The sequence below is a fragment of the Scleropages formosus genome, unplaced genomic scaffold, assembly GCF_900964775.1.
Source record: "Scleropages formosus unplaced genomic scaffold, fSclFor1.1, whole genome shotgun sequence".
Taxonomy (NCBI): Eukaryota; Metazoa; Chordata; class Actinopteri; order Osteoglossiformes; family Osteoglossidae; genus Scleropages; species Scleropages formosus.
This window is the reverse complement of record NW_021641060.1, coordinates 95,787-108,773: the sequence shown is the minus strand read 5'-3', so window position 1 is coordinate 108,773 and position 12,987 is coordinate 95,787. Positions and strand designations below refer to the sequence as shown.

The following is a 12,987-nucleotide window of genomic DNA, read 5'->3' as shown; positions in this document are numbered from 1 at the left end:
CAGAGTGCAGGTGTGCCTGGCTAGCTCAGTGGGTAGAGCATGAGACTCTTCATCTTGGGGTGGTGGGTTTGAGCCCTTTGCTCGGTGGAAGGAAGGCTCCCTTCTACAGTGTGAACCCTGTGACTTTGCATGGGGAAAGCTTGGTTTCCCCACCTTGGGCACTGGTGCCTTGTGAAATTGCAGGGTTCCTTTGCAAGTGGGGGAACATGAGTTCTGCAGAGTTGCAAAAACCCATTGACTCCAGAGTTGGATGTGTGGTGAGGTCACCTCTGCTGCAGGGAAATGAATGAATGAGCAGAGGGACCATGTTGCCTTGTAGTGTCTCTGCCCAGTGAGTGAGCCAAGGAAAATGTTATGTTTGGAAGATGCTGGGCTTAAAAATAAATAAATAGATCAATAAACAGACTGATAACATGCGGTGGCTTGAAAAGCAAGTCGAGCAATCCCCTGGGTAGGGCTCGTTGGTCTAGGGGTATGATTCTCGCTGAGGGTGCGAGAGGTCCCGGGTTTGTGAGCCGCCTGCTGTTTTGCGCCCGCGCGGCTCGTTGCGGAGCGGTTAGCCCAAGCTCGCGTCACCCGTCGGCTGCCTGACACCCTGGACCCCCTGCACTTTCGCGTCTCGCCTGAACAGGCCTACGGAGGACCCCGTTGCCGCTGCCTCCTCGCGCCTGCACAAGAAAGGGTCATACGTGACGATGTGGGCTGCTGATTACAGCTCAGCGTTTGGTCTACAGTCCCTTGATCTCTCCCTGTCCCAATCCCCTGCTACTGACAAAGCGGGCAACTGTCTTGACCTTGTGTTTTCCCGCAACTGTGGCTGTCCCGTTCTCTCTGTCACGCCGCTGCATGTCTCTGACCACTTCTTCATTTCCTTTCAACCCTCCCTCACCACTAACTCTTCGTCACTTCCTGCACCCGTTGTCACCCTTCGCCGCAACTTAAAATCTCTCTCACCTTCCTGCTTTGCCTCTGCTACTCTGGCCGCTCTCCCTTCTGCTCCACAATTCTCAGATCTATCTACAGATGATGCCACTAACACTTCCCTCTCTGCCTTGTCTTCCACCCTTGACCCTCTCTGCCCTCTGTCTTCTAGACCAGCACGCCCCATTGCTACCCCGTGGCTGTCTGATAACGTTACGTGATAACAGGACCGAACTGCAGGCGGCAGAGCGAAGATGGCGTAAATCCAAAACTCCATCGGACCTGGATGCTTACCAGTCACTCTTAGCTGCTTTTCAGTCTGCTGTCTCTTCAGCTAAAACCTCCTTCTGCCACAACAAAATGCAGTCTGCATCCAAAAAAACCACACAGGCTCTTTGCCACCTTCTCATCCCTTCTGTGTCCCCCGCCACCTCCTCCTCCCTCTCCTCTCACTGCTGAAGACTTTGCTTTGTTTTTTAGAGACAAAGTCAAAGTGATCACTGATAAATTCTCACCATCAACCTGCCCGGTTCGCGCTGGACCTCCCTGCGAAGCTATCCTCTTCAGCTTCAAGCCGCTCTCCGAATCTGAAGTCGCTGACCTCCTGATATTGCGCAGCGCCACCACCTGCTCGCTTGATCCGATCCCGTCATCACTGCTTCAGGACATTTCCCCGCAACTCTCCTCCTTCATCTCTTCTATCATCAACTCCTCACTCTCCTCTGGCTGTTTCCCAGCTGCCTTCAAAACTGCTCTATCTAATTTCACCTCTGTTAAAAAAATCCTCCCTGGACCCCAACCTGGTTCAAAATTACAGACCGGTCTCTCTCCTCTCCTTCCTGTCCGAAACCCTTGAGCGGGCAGCCTGTGATCAACTCACCCGGAACCATCTCCTTCATGGTTATCAGTCTGGTTTCAAAGTTGGTCACTCCACTGAGACCGCCCTTCTGGCGGTATCTGACCCTCCCCAAGCTGCTAGAGCTGCCGCCCTCTCCTCGGTCCTCATCCTCCTCGATCTGTCTGCAGCATTCGACACGGTAAATCACCGGACTCTACTCTCCTCTCTGAACCAGCTTGGGATCAAAGGTGCGGCACTCAGATGGTTTGAGTCCTACCTCTCTGACAGATCCTATCAAGTGGTCTGGCGGAGCTCTCGTTCTTCTCCTCTGCCTCTCTCAACCGGTGTTCCGCAGGGCTCGGTATTGGATCCTCTTCTTTTCTCCATCTACACCTCCTCCCTCGGGTCCGGCCATAGCCTCCCATGGTTTCAAATACCACTGCTATGCTGATGATACCCAGCTCTTCCTCTCCTTTCCACCTGGTGCGTCAGACATCTCCGTACGCATTGCTGCCTGCCAGTCGGACATCTCTTCATGGATGTATGATCACCACCTCCAACTCAACCTCTCCAGAACAGAGATTCTTTACCTTCCAGCTGGCCTGCCCTCCTGTCACGACCTCTCGATCAAACTGGACAACTCACTCATTTCGCCTAGCTCCTTTGCTGAGAGTCTGGGAGTTACGACTGATGCGAGTCTGTCATTCTCTCAACATATTGAAGCCACAACCCGGTCCTGCAGATACATCCTGCATAACATTCGTAGGATCCGTCCCTACCTCACTACTGACTCCGCCCAACTACTTGTCCAGGCCATGGCGACTTCCCGTCTAGACTACTGCAAGTCTCTTCTGTGTGGCCTTCCGGCTAATGCCATCAAACCTCTGCAGCTTCTACAGAATGCTGCTGCACGAGTTGTGTTTGATTTGCCAAAGCGCTCCCATCTATCTCATCTACTCATCTCTCTGCACTGGCTTCCTATAGCTGCCCGTATCCAAATTCAAAACCCTAGTTGCTGTGTACAAATGCATCAATAGAACTGCTCCCGGCTATTTACAGGACTTGATCAACCGCTACACCCCAGCCAGGCCCCTTCGCTCATCTACTTCTGCTCGCTTGGTGGTCCCGCGCACGAAAGGCGAAGCTCGGAGGTTCTCGGTTCTGGGTCCGTTGTGGTGGAATGACCTTCCCCTGTCACTCAGAACTGCAGAAACTCTGTTTTCAAGAAGGCTCTGAAAACCCACCTTTTCCACATCCACTTTGCCCAAGATCTCTTCAGATCATCTGCGGCGTAACCGTTCTCGCATCGTAACTCCAGAAGCATCCCCAGATACAACCTTTATTCCGCCATTACTCTGGTATTGTGCTACTCATTTGTGTATCTTATAATATTTCATTTAAGAAAAGAAAAAAATGGTCTCGGTATCGGGATTTGTCTGTGTCTTATGCGCCTACTTGAACGATGAACCTCGGTGTAGCAAGTGGTAGGGAACAAACTAGGTTTGCTTGAGACTTTCATGTCTGCAGCTATGTCTCCTTCTCTCACACACTGTGGGAGGAGACCGCACACCCGTTCTGATCGACGGGGCAGCGGTGGAGAGGGTGGGCGGTTTTTAGTACCTGGGGCTCAACATCAGCGAGGACATATCCCGGTCCCAGCACCAGCGACACCGTGGCCAAAACGGCGCGGAAGCGCCTGTCCTTTCTCCGTAGGCCGAACAAGCTCGGCATGCCATCCCGGGTCCGGGCTAATTTCTACCTGGTGCCCAGTCGAGAGCATCCTGACCGGCTGCATCGCTGGCCGGTATGGGAGCTGCTCAGCCCAGCATTGTGAGGAACCGCAGAGGGTGGTGAAGTCGGCACAGCTCATCAGTGGCTCTGAGCTTCCAAACATCCAGGACATCTACGCAGCCAGATGCCTTAAGAAGGCCTGGGTTATCCTAACCCAGGGTTAGGGTTACGGTTAGCTTTAGTTTTCTGTTGTATGAATGGATGTCCCTGAGGAGTTCCCCCAAGTCTGGTCCATCTGGTGTGGGAATGAAAGTGAGCCTTCTTTCCAGAAGTTCTTTGTCAGGGTGAAAGTTTTGGGCAAGTTGACAGTGTTGGTGTGCTCTGTGTTTTCGTCGCACGTCTCCACCCTTAAAAGCTTAACTGGTCCAGCCAGTGTCCGATGGTCAAATGCGCTGTTCCTGTTGTCCACTGTGTTACGTTAAGATGGTTAACTTTAAATAGAAGTTTGTTGATCATCGGTAATGAACTCCCGTGTTGCTCAATGTGTCCGTTGATGGCGTCCAGTGTGTTCTGTTGCTCCCTGAGTAACATGTCTGAGTATTGTATCAGGGTCGTGTGTATGGAGGCATTCGGGAAAGTTTCCCTTGCCGCCCTCCACATGTGCTGTAATCGCTTGATAGCCGTCTTTGTACGCTTGTTGCAGACGGTCATGAAGTCCTGCAGCTAATATCCCCTGTTGTGTCTTGAGGTGTACGTTTGTTTTTTTCTAATATTTTAGCTATGTGAAAGAAGTTGGCCTCTGGGTAGCTGTCTACCAGAACCCCGTTCGACGTGGTGCCTGCGATTCTTCTTATATTTTCATCCCCTGTAATTACGGTCGGTTCCCTTACTTCTAATTCCCACTCTGCAATCTTCCTTTCCGTGGCCGAGTGTCGTGTAGGTGCCCGAAGTGCTACTGCAGTCTGTGGCACCAATTCCTCCTCCGAACTGACAGGGGGGCTCCGGCTCCTGTGCATGTTTCTTACGTTATCTGTTTGCTCCTGTTCCACACCCATTTCCGTCCTGAGTGTTGCACTGCCGTCTATGGCCTGTTCTGCTTTCAGTAAATTCTGTGTCCTTTCCACTATAGTCTGTCTGTTTCCCTCCCCGCTTGTCTGTTTTTCCACAACTCTTCTGCTCTCCGGAAGGGCCTCAACTATTGCTACCTCCTGGGACCTTACGCTGGTGCTGGTTCTTATAGGTCCCGTACGTCTCTGTCCCTTTCCTCCCGTTCCCTTGCCTGTTTCTTCCGTCTCCTTCCCTTTGTCATTCTGTTTATTTACGTCACTGTAGCCATTTTCTGTTTGTTTTGTTTTTCCTTTTGTCCCGCTCTGTCTGTCCTGTGGAGCCCTAGGTGGTGTCCTGCTTCCCTATGTACTTGTGCCATTCTTTTACCTGTCCTACCCATTCCTACTCTGTTCTGTTCTGTGTTTGCTACTTGTGCGTATGTCCGGCAGCTGTTTGGCGGCCCCAGACAGGTTACTGTTCTGACCCTGTCTTTTTCTCTCTGTTTTCCGTTCATTTATTAAGACCCAGGATATGTTTCATTCTGATCAATGTTTCTTCTTTTAATTGGTGTCTGTACATACTTTTTGCCAACTTCACCACCACCTCCCATTCTACCTCACTGGCTAAGTCAGAAGTGGGCTTTTGTGTGTGTATTATGCCTTCATAATGGGCCTGGAGTATATACACGTTACTTTTCATCCAGGCCTCCTTGTTTTTTTTTTTTTTTTTTTGTACTGTCTGTCACGTAATGTTGTTAGGGGATGAAGGTATAATAAATTGGGTTATTTGGAGCTAGGCATAGGGTTGCAGCAAGGGTTATAGTTGGATCTTATGTTTGGATTGGAGCTAGGGTTAGGGTTGGCGCTTAGGTTAGGGCTGGAACTAGGGTTAGGGCTGGAGTGTGAATTAAGGTTGGAGCTAGGGTTAGGGCTGGAGTGTGAATTAAGGTTGGAGCTAGGGTTAGGGTTGGAGCTAGGCTTCGGGTTGCAGCAAGGGTTATGGATGGAGCTATGGTTATGGTTGGAGCTAGGGTAAGAGCTGGATCTATGGATAGGGCAGGAGCTACGGTTACGGTTAAGGTTGGGGCTAAGGTTTTGGCTGGAGCTGCGGTTAGAGCTTAGGTCAGGGTCTGAGCTAGGGTTAGGGCTGGATCTCAGCATAGAGCTTGGGTTAGGCTTGGAGCTAGGGATAGGACTGCAGCTAGGGTTAGGGTAGGAGGAAGGCAAAGGGTTGGAGCTAGTTTTAGGGTTGGAACTATGGATAGAGCAGGAGCTATGGTTAAGGCTGGCGCTAGGGTTGGAGCTTTGGCTAGGGTTGGAGCTTTGGCTAGGGTTGGAGCTAGGGTTAGGGCTGGAGGTACACATAGAGCTTGGGTTACAGTGTGAGCCAGGGCGAAGGGTCAGAGCAAGTCTTTGGGTGTGAGCTTGGGCTAGGGTTGGAGCTAGGGTTAGGGTTAGGCTGAGGAGAGTTATGGACTTCGTTTACACAGTTGTATCTCGGTTACTCTGGCAACACGTGTTCTCTTCCAGGCTGTAACATGTCAGTTTTGTTTTCGGTGTGTTTGTGCATGGTGGAGTGATGCTGGTGAATGAAGCGTTGCTGGGAGGTGTGTAAAGGCGTTATGTATGTGTGTGTGTGTGTGTGTGTGTGTGTGTGTGTGTGTGTGTGTGTGTGTTTATGGAGTGTCCAGTTGTGGGAGTCGCATGTGTTGTCAGAGAATTTTTCTCGTTTTTTGTTTGCGGAGTAATGTCTCCCCCCTTGTGACTCTCGTGTGGAATTGCAGGTAGGTTGAAATTTCTGTGGTGGGTGTGCTGTGATGTGGTTGGGGTTTAAGTATCCAGAGCAGGTTTGTATTCTTGGATAGGGGTAGGCTGTGGATGGGAGATTTTTTAAGAAAAAAGAAAAATTGAGCGCGTATGAGTCGTGTGTGGGCTAGGGCTAGGGTTGGGGTTGGAGCTATGGTTAAGGTTAGATGTAGGGTTTGATTTGGAGCTAGGGTTAGGGCTAGAGCTTGGGTTAGGGTTGGAGCATGGGTTAGAGCTGGAAATATGGTAAAGGTTGGAGTTAGGTTTCGGGCTGGTGTTATGGTTAGGTGTGGAGCTAGAGCTCTCTTGTGTGAGCCTTTCACGGGCAGCAACTACAAGTAGGGCGCACGCGGCACTGGCGCTTGCTTACGGCCATACCACCCTGAATACGCCCAATCTCGGAAAGTAAGCAGGGTCGGGCCTGGTTAGTACTTGGAGGGGAGACCGCCCGGGAATACTGGGTGCTGTAAGCGTGAGTATTATCTGGAAACAGTCACTCTTCAATGTTTCATTTCTGTAGCAGGATTTCACTGGATATTAATTCTCCACCGTGATCCAAATAGGTGATTGCATCACAAATGGCCGCCTCGGTGTTGAGCTCCACAGCTGTTTTACTGTTTTTGTTAGTTTGTCCTGTCTTTAGTCATATTCCTACAATCAGTTTTACCAGGGAAGAACTGCTGAACATTCAGCAGTACACACCACCCAATATTTTACCAGTTTTTGATTTTTGATTATTCTGACATTTCACTGGACATTGTAGTTGGGGGTAGAGGGTGCAGTGGCGCAGTGGGTTGGACTGGGTCCTGCTCTCCAGTGGGTCTGGGGTTTGAGTCCCCCTTGGGGTGCCTTGCGATGGACTGGTGTCCTGTCCTGGGTGTGTCCCCTCCCCCTCTGGCCCTACGCCCTGTGTTACCGGGTAGGCTCCGGTTCCCTGCAACCCTGTATGGGACAAGCAAAGATAATAAACAGTGCAGTTCTGCAACCATTACTAATGATGAACTTATGTTGTTTTTCAATAAGAAATTAGAGAATATCCACGAATCCATAGTGCCCTCTAGTTCGCTCTTAGCCAGCATAAGCTCTTCTGGGTATGATAACATTAGTTGTCCGCACCGTCTCGGTAGCTTCGACGTAATAACCGTTGAGGAAACTACCGTGCCAGTTCGCTCTGTGAAAGGTACTACCTGTCCTTTAGACCCAGTCCCCACTAGAATGTGAGGACCATGTACGAAGCTGGAAAGGCGGCACAGGTGGCCGCAGAAATGAGGGCCTACAGACTTGCCATCTTGGGAATCAGCGAGTCACGGTGGACTGGCTCAGGCCAGAAGAGGCTATCATCGGGAGAAATGCTGCTGTTTTCAGGACACGAGGAAGACAACGCCCCCCCACACCCAAGGTGTGGCTCTGATGTTAAACAAGACAGCCCAGAGAGCTCTCACCGGATGGGAGGCCCATGGACCACGCATCATCATAGCAACCTTTCGAGGCCGGCCAAAAAACACATGGCGACGCCACCTGGATGCAGAAGCCAAGAGGATGGGCCACACCTGGGGAAAACTGGAAAAACTGGCCCAGGACAGAGATGCCTGGAGAGCCCCTGTTGACGGCCTATGCCCCAAGAGGGGTAGTAGGCATAAGTAAGAAAGTAAGTGCCGGACTCCAGTGCCGCAGACCATGGCATCCTACTGAGTAGACTTGAAAACCCGGTTGGCCTAAGAGGCCCCCTTCTGAAGCGGTTTGACTCGTATTTAGCCAACCGTGAGCAATTTTGTACTAAAATCTGTTGACTGCACCCCCTTCATCTCAACTATGGTTCAAGTATGGTGTGCCGCAGGGCTCTGTGTTGGGGCCATTACTGTTCTCACTCTATATGTTACCACTGGGTGACATTATTCGCAAGCACAATATGAATTTCCGTTCGTATGCCGCTGGCACACAGCTATATGTATCGTTTGAACCTGATGATCCATCACGTGTGGTGTCTTCAGCTAATTGTTTTACCAGTATAAAATTACGGATGTGTTAAAAAAAAAAAAAAAAAAAAAATCTACATCTCTAAATGCCAGTAAAACAGAGGTACTTGCGGTGGGAGGCGATGGCAAAACTCTCGACATAATCACGCCAGTCTTTTACAACAAATGCTATTAGCTTCAAGCGTACGGATTGTGTCGAGGATTTGGGAAGCTGTCATTTGAATCTCATGTAAGTGCTTTGACTAAGTCGTGCTTCCTTCAGTTAAGAAACATAGCTAAGTTACGGCGATTCCTATGCAGCTGTGATGCTGAGAAACTGGTTCGTGCTTCTGTTTCAAGCAGGCTGGACTACTGTAATGCTTTATTATCGAGCTGTCCATACGATACTGTATCCAGGCTACAGTCGGTACAAAATGCTGCTGCAAGAGCTGTCGCTAGAACTAGGCAGTACGACCGTATGACACCGCTACTTAAATCGTTACGTTGGCCCCGGTCGCATTTAGACTTAATTATAAAATCCTACTTTTGACCTGTATGGCAATACATGGCATTGCTCCTGCATACCTTTGTGAGATTATTGATTCTCATATCCCAGGATGATACCTTTGTTCACTGGATGCAGGTTACCTTAAAGTGCTTGTGATCAATAAGACCTCAGTAGGAGGTCGTGCCTTTCGCTACTGAGCGCCTGAACCGTGGAATACTTTGCCAGTTACCGTCAGAAATGCCCCGTCTGTTTCTGCCTTCAAATCTAGACTAAAGACTTCTTACACGTTCACTCAGGCATTCCACCTCGAAATATAATTCCGCTTGCCTGTGTTTGTTTTGACCACCTTCATACAAATGCATATGTAGCACACCGAGGCGGCCGGGGAAGGGGGCGGAGATGGGGACGAGGCAGTCGCAGCTGGGGTTGATTGCACTCCCTATTTCTTCACCTGTGCCCAGCAGTGAGTGAGAGAGACGGAGGAGGAGAGCGGATCCACGCAGACGAGCATGAGCGCGAATTCGAACCCGAGCCCGGAGGCGATGCCGCCCGGACCGACCCAAGGGCCCTCGCCCCCCTGATCGGCACGAAGCCCATCCTGCCAGTTTCCTCCTACCCCCCCTTTTCCATCCCCTTCCTTCTCCCTGATCCGTGACTGAACAAAACCCCTTCGCAGACGGGCACCGCGTCCGTGGTCACCTGCCTCGTCTGTTGCGGTCGTGCCGAAACCCGGGAGCCGGCGAGACGGACAGAGACCAGCTGGAGCGCATTCTCCAATGGATGCAGCTGCAGCAGCAGGAGTCGCTGGACGCGATCGTAGCGGTCCGGCTCGCAGAGCGCCGGGCCCTGGTGGAAGCCCTGGCCACCCTCGTGGACCGCCCGATCCATATCCTTATCCATAACCCTAACCCTAACCCTATCCGAATCACTTTCCTAGAACAAACGGTCACTTTGCGGCTATCCCTGTCCCTGTCACTGTTTTCAACCCAACCTCAAACCCGAAACCTGTCCCTAACCCTACACCTATCCCTATCCCTTTCCTCAACCCTCTCTCTGACCCTAAGCCCCCCATCCTTATTCTTATTCCCATTCCTATCCTTATCGCCATATCAGAGTCCAGTTAGGGAACTTACTTTCCAGGGGGTGGAAGTCGCTGAGGTAGTTGGAAAGCTCCACAGTGGCAAAGCAGCGGGGTGGGGCGGACGAGATTTTCCCGGAACTGCTTAGGGCCCTGGATGTTGTGGGGCCTGTCATGGCTGACACGCCCGTGCAATGTTGCACGGACCTCGGGGACGGTGCCTTTGGATTGGCAAACTGGGCTGGCGGTCGCCGTCTCTCAGAAAGGGCACGGGAGAGCGTGTTCCGGCTATCGGGGTATCGCACTTCTCGGCCTCCCGGGGAAAGTCTATGCCAGTGTGCTGGAAAGGAGGCTCCGGCCGACAGCTGAACCTCACGTTGAAGAGGGGCAATGCGGGCTCCGTCCGGGCCGTGGAGCAGCGGAGCAGCTTTTTACCCTCTCGCCGATAACTGAGGGGGCACGGGAGTTCGCTAATCCAGTCTACACGTGTTGCGTGCACTTGGAGGAGGCCTACGGCCGCGTTCGCCGAGAAATTCCGCGCGAGGCAGTTCGGGAGTACGGGGTGCCGGGGCCACTGCTGAGGGTCAATCGGCCTTCGCAACACACCGAGCGAGAGCCGCGTCCGCACACTCGGCATCAATTCAAGCCCGTTCAGCGTGGCTGTTGGACTCCGCCGAGCTTGCGCCTTGCCCCCCGCACCCGCTTGTGGTCTTCATGGGCAGCACATCAAGGCGTGGCCGAGGTCAGGAGGAGGGCATTCTGCGTGAGGGCCGGAAGGTGCTCTGGTACCAAGTACACTTATGAGCATCCTTGCGTTCGAACATGGTGTTTGTTATGGACAAGCCACGACTAGCACAGAAGTCCAATAACATTTCACCATTCGGGTTCAGATTGGGCAAGCCGTTCTTCCCAATCACCCTCCCCCGCCAGATTTTCCAGTCCTTGCCAACGTGAGCGTTGAAGTCCCCCGGTAGGACTATGGAGTGTGTAGGTGGGGTCCTGTCCAGAACCCCACCCACCTTCTCCAAGAAGGCCGAATACTCTGAGCTGCTGTTTGGTGCATTAGTGAGCACACAACAGTCAAAGTCTTCCTCTCTGCGACCCTAAGTCGCATTGAGGCGACCCTCTCGCCCACCGGGGCAAACTCCAACTGTATGGCAGCCAGCCGGGGGCTTGTGAGTGTCCCCACGCCCGCCCGGCGCCTCTCGCCTCATGCAACTCCTGAGTAGGAGAGGAACCACCCCTTATCGAGGAGTTTGGTTCCAGAGCCAACACTGTGAGTGGAGGTGAGCCCAACTATATCCAGTTGGTATTTCTCAACCTCCCGCACCAGTTCCGGCTCCTTCCCCCCAAGCGAGGTGACATTCCACGTACCAAGAGCCAGTTTCCGTCGCGAGGGGCTACGACGCCATGCGCCACCCCGCTCCCTCCTGCTCCCTCCTGCCGCCTCCCGCTGCCAGGTATACATTGCACCGGACCCCCATGCCGGACCTTGCAGGTGGTCCCCCCACGATGCCTTTTTGGGCTGAGCCCGGCCGGGGTACGTGGGCTGCCCGGCCACCAGGCGCTCGCCTAGGAACACTACCCCCAGGCCTGGCTCCAGGTGTAGGTCCCGGTGACGCTATTCCGGGCAGGGTAAACGATCTCGTGTTTACCTTTTCCATGGAGGTTTTTGGATCGTGTTAGTCTGGATCTTCACTCCAGACCTGTTCGCCTTGGGAAACCCTACGAGGAGCATAGTGTTCCTGACGATGTAGGTCTGGAGTTCCCTAGATCACACGAGCCCTTCCACCACGCCAAGCGCCCACTTATACTAAGGGCCTGGGTAGCTCAGTTGGTAGAGCATCAGACTTTTAATCTGAGAGTCCAGGGTTGAAGTCCCTGTCCAGGCGTAATGTTCAGTGTTCATCTGAGACTCTGTAAAGTCGGAAGTATGTATGCAGTAGTGTCACCTTTGAGTAATAATGTAAGTTCTGATGTGTAAGGAGCAGCTGTACACTCTCTAACTCAACAGCAGTGAGGAGTTTTGTTATTTTTTTAAATTAGAATTTTATTGTTGATTAACTTATTTATTTTATTTTCCCCTCTGTTTTGTTTCGCACCCGAGGAACCGCTCTCTCTTACCCCTCACTTTTTCAGGCTCCAGTGAGGGCTGCCACCTGGAAGCGCAATTATTCTCTGGGAACAGTCACTCTTCAATGTTTCATTTCTGTAGCAGGATTGCACTGGATTTTAATTCTCCCCCGTGTTTAACACTTTTGTGACTCCAGGTGTTTATTCAGAACAGTTTATTCTTCTCTTGAGTCTCTTTTTGTCCCGTTTGGTGCGTGATTTTAATGTGTGACATCGATCGCGTATACTGAAAGTCATGACTGCTTTTCGTTGGACTCTCGTGAGCATTTCACAAGAGAGAGGCAAAAGTGCGCTCCGCTTTGTGCGGCCAAAGCCCAAGCAGGCGTCACATGCTCGAGCGTTCTTTGCGTGAGCCTTTCACGGGTAGCAGCAACAAGTAAGGCATCGGTGGCACACCTACTCGTTTGCAGCTCTACCGCCCTGACTACATCCCGTCTCGAAAGCTAAATAAGGTGGGGCCTGTTATGTACTTGGGTGGGAGACCGCCTGGGAATACCAGGTGTTGTGAACTTTTTTTTTTTTTAAATATAATTTTACTATTGATTTACTATGTGGTGGCGCAGTGGGTTAGGCCGGGACCTGTTCTGCGGTGGGTCTGGGGTTCAAGTCCCGCTTGGAGTGCCTGGTGACAGAATGACGTCCTGTCCTGGGTGCGTCCCCTTCCCCTCTGGCCTTGCTCCCTGTGTTATCGGGTAGGCTCTGGTTCCCTGCAACCCCGTATGGGGCAAGGGGTTTTGAAACTGTGAAATGTTTTTTTTTTTTTTTAAAAGAAGAAAAAAAAAAAAAAACAACTTACAACACCCGGTATTCCCGGACGGTCTTCCATCCAAGTACTAACCAGGCCTGATCTTGCTTAGTTTCCGAGAACAGACAACTTATTAACTGTCTATTTCTGGAATTTTCCATTTAGCTTTTTTTAGACCACAGTTAACCGCAGGTAACTGGAAACCGCTGTGTTGTTTCTTTGTGGT

At 51.6% G+C, this 12,987-nt stretch overlaps 1 non-coding gene and 1 pseudogene across 1 annotated transcript; both read left to right on the top strand.

Annotated features, from left to right (window-relative positions):
• Positions 1-6,706: 6,706 nt before the first annotated feature.
• LOC114909832 (uncharacterized) lies at positions 6,707-6,815 on the top strand (annotated as a pseudogene).
• A 4,887-nt stretch (positions 6,816-11,702) lies between these two features.
• trnak-uuu (transfer RNA lysine (anticodon UUU)) lies at positions 11,703-11,775 on the top strand. Its single transcript has one exon. It is a non-coding gene; the product is annotated as a tRNA-Lys (tRNA).
• Positions 11,776-12,987: the final 1,212 nt, after the last annotated feature.